The sequence below is a fragment of the Arachis ipaensis genome, chromosome B04 (assembly GCF_000816755.2).
Source record: "Arachis ipaensis cultivar K30076 chromosome B04, Araip1.1, whole genome shotgun sequence".
Lineage (NCBI taxonomy): Eukaryota > Viridiplantae > Streptophyta > Magnoliopsida > Fabales > Fabaceae > Arachis > Arachis ipaensis.
The window spans coordinates 89,558,519-89,562,418 of NC_029788.2; the positions used below are offsets into that span (position 1 = coordinate 89,558,519).

General features: G+C 31.7%; 1 pseudogene; it reads left to right on the plus strand.

Annotated features, from left to right (window-relative positions):
* Positions 1,607-3,900, plus strand: part of LOC107636675 — a 40,889-nt pseudogene continuing 38,595 nt past the window's right edge.

Consider the following 3,900-nt stretch of genomic DNA (forward strand, 5'->3'; position numbering starts at 1 on the left):
TGCAAAGGGTGGCAGCTCTCAGGTGAAGATTTACAATTTGTACGTTGAGAAATAGTGTGCATTCAAAACAATCATTTCACGGTATAGGAATTTTTATCTTAATCCTTAAGCTCTAAACTCGTAGGATTATAATTTGCATTAAGTTCTTTTGTTTTCCGTAAAGGACACTTGATGACCTTATCCTTTTAGGAAACTCATTAAGTTCGTTAGTTTTTCTACAAGGGACCCTTTGTGCCCTTATCGTTTTAGAAACATTACCATTTTGTCATTAGCCTTTCATTACAATGGCATTTTTATCCTTATAGGCGTACAATTTTTCATTCATCTTTTAGAGTCATTAGTTTATCATTCAGAATCACTCGTTTATCATTCTGGAGGCTTTTAATCATTATCATTTTGTTGCAAAGCTTTTGCCTTTAATCTTTTAGAAAAAAAAAAATTCATTCTTTCCTTGGTCTTTTAGATAAATGACAGTTATGTTCTTGATCTCTCAATTTACTATTTTATCTTTAACCTTTTTATATAAATGACTTTTATGCCATTTCTCTTTAAGATTATACTTTTGCTCTCATCCTATCATAAAAATACTATTCTGCCATGTAGACTCCTTAGTTACAGTTTAACTCTCACTTTTTCTTAAAATGACCTTTTTACCCCTATGACATCAATCTACCATTTTGTCTATAGGCTTTTTTTAAAATGACCAATTTGCCCTTCGTTGTTCAAATGGCCATTTTGCTCCTAATTTTTTATAAAGTTACCATTATGCTCCTAATCTTTTATAAAATTATCATTATGTCCTTGAACTTTTACATAATTACTATTTTACCTTTTATGATTTTAAATTACTATTTTAACACTGATCTTTTAGAAAAAGTTACCATTTTAATCTTAATATTTTATAAAATAAAAAAAAATACTATTTTATCCTACTAGGACTCCAAATTACCATTTTATTCTCAGATTTTTACTATTATGACCGTTTTAACGTTCTTTAACAAAATTATACTTTTATCCCCTAATCTTTAGCATAATTACATTCTCGTCTCTATAGTTTATCATAATTTCCATTTTACTCTTACATTTTTTCAAAATTGTAATTTTGCCCTTAATCTCATTTATTTTATTTACCTTTTTGTCCTGAATCTTTCATAAAATTACATTGTTGTCCTTAAGTCTTTTAATTTTCTATTTTTATTATAGTTCTAAAAACTGAACCGAACCGACCGATTCAACTGGATTAACCAAAAACCAATTAGTTAGTCGGTCCGAACACGCTTAGAAACTGTCTAGTAAAAAATCAATAAAAAATATGTCGAACCGGCGGTTAATCGATGAATCGGTAGAACCGTCCAATTTTTTAAAGGGTTTTCGATTCGGAAATACACCCTCTAAACGTCGCCGTTTTGTGTATAAAAATTAAAAAAAAAAAAAAAGAAAGGCAAGTGCTGAAGAACCTAAATCACTAATTCAAGCCACGCACTCATCCTCCTCTCTTCTCTGAGAAGTGAGAAGTGACTACTGAGTAGAAACTAGAGTAGAGAGAGAGAGAGAGCTCGGTGGCGCTAGGGCACATAGTTGCAGGCAGAGAGAGAGAGAGAGAGAAATGGAGGGCGGAGACGAAGGAGTGGAGATGGTAGCGGAGACGAAGGACCTTCAGCAGCAGACTAAGGCCTTCGACAAGCTCACCGACCGCGTCGAAGATCGCCAGCTCGATTCCACTCGCGTCCAAGAGGCTATGGCCTCCAATGCTGCCTCTGCTCAAGCTGACTGGAACGCCATGCGTTTAAGGTTACATTTTCTTTCTTCTATTTCCTATTAACATTTCCTTTTCCAAATTTAGGGTTATGCTTTCAACATCACTAATTAGTCATGGAAGCTGGATAACCGTTATATATATATCATAACTTTTTGTTCATTATTTTCTTGCGTGCTATTACTTTGTCGATTTGAGCATGACTAAGAAGAATGGGAAGCCATGGAGCTTTGATCCTGGTGGTTATCCTCTCCATATATGCATACAACGATAGTTTAAGAGAGGTGGGAGCAGGGTTTCAACTTTAGTCCTAGAGTTTCTAGTGCTACATAAGCTTGTTTAGAATGTGGAACTACTTGAAATTTAAACATTCTTAATCTCATATTTGTTATCATTAGTGTTCTGTCACCTTCTGATCTAGGAACAAACAAGTGTTGTTAGAGCTTGACCCCATGGCTGCAGTGTCTTTGGTTCACTGTTAATGGGTCCATCTTCATTATGTGCTTTTTTTTTTTTGTTTTTAGTTATAAACTTTGATGTTTGAAATTATTTGGGAACCTCTAATATTAAGTTATGAATAATTTATTACGTGAAATTTTAAATTTTATTAAGTTAGAGATTATTGAATTTATATATTTAAAATTATTTTTAAGTTTTTTAATAATTTTATTTAATATTTAATTAAACCGATTGAATCCCAGTTAAATTCCAGTCGAACCAATAAATTATTGAACCAGTAATCCTATCGATTTATTGACCGATCTGGTTCTCGCAACCTTGATTTTTATCCTAGATCTTTAATTATATTTTTGGTCATTTTTCACACTAATTTTCATTATGTTACACATTTGGCTCTACACTCTTCTCAGTTCTAATTCTTAGCTCTCTTTTCCATTTGGGTGCATTTTTTATGTTTTTATAATTTTCCATAATGACTCTTTTACCCTAGGTTTATATTCTTAAATCTTTTAACCTTTTCTTTTGATATCTTTTGATCTTTTCTTTATTTTCAGAATGTAGTATAAATAAATCAGTTTTGACCATATAGTTTTGCCCTTAACTTAGAAATTGTTTCAAATATTTAATGAAAGGATCTCTTGAATTATAAGCTAACATATTTTGTTACATGCAAGTTCAAAGACTTCATAAGCATTTGTAGTTCAATTGCTTCAAGAGAAATTATTTTAGCACGATTCGGACCCAAATTTTTCGTGTTACATCAATACCACCTTCATTGATGACCAATATACTAACTTCACATCCTACATAGGCAAATTCCTTTAGGAGTTAACAGGTACAAGATAGAAGGATCATGTTGTCTCATGGTGTTTGGAGACAAAGACTGATTTGACCCAGTCCATTTCTATGGTTATGGATTAGTTTATCCTTCGTGATGATAGACATGAATCAAATTAAGTGTTTACTTTTAAATTTCTGATAAAATAATAATGGGTTGGGAATTTATTATCTTTTGTTCAAAATTACAAATTAGCTAGTGGCATTGGTAGAAAAAAATTGTTTATGTTATATATTTAGTAGACCAAAAGCTCATATCAATTAGTGTAACACCTTATCATTCTAAATTTTATCTTTAACCGTAAAGCAAAGGATGATAAAACATCATAATAGTTCTAAATCTCATACGATAATATATAATCAAGGAATATAATACACTAGAAGTTCGATGAAGGAGTAAAAACTCAAAGATGCAGAAAACAGAGATACAAAAGCGCAAATCGTTCAGATACGATAACTAAAGCATAAAGGTAAGGAAAAGAGATTATAGATACAAGATATATGTGTACAATATGTCCAAAAGAAATCTAGTCACAGCCCGGTGAGTTTAGGCCAACTAGTTGAAATAGATACAATAGAGTTTTAAAAGTTAAAAGGGATACATCCTGTCTCTCAAAGTTTAAACCTCTAAGACAACAAGTACAATAATCAAAAGTGAGATAATAACTAAAGCAAAATAAACAAAAGACAAAAGCGAACCATCTTCCGCTCAGTCACCTTCCGCAAACTTATCGATGTGGGTTGCAACCTGCATCTGAAAAATAACAACTGTAACAACTCCAATTTTTTTACCAACGCGAGTTTTAATCAAAATAATATTTTTAAGTGATTAGTTTTATTTTGACAAG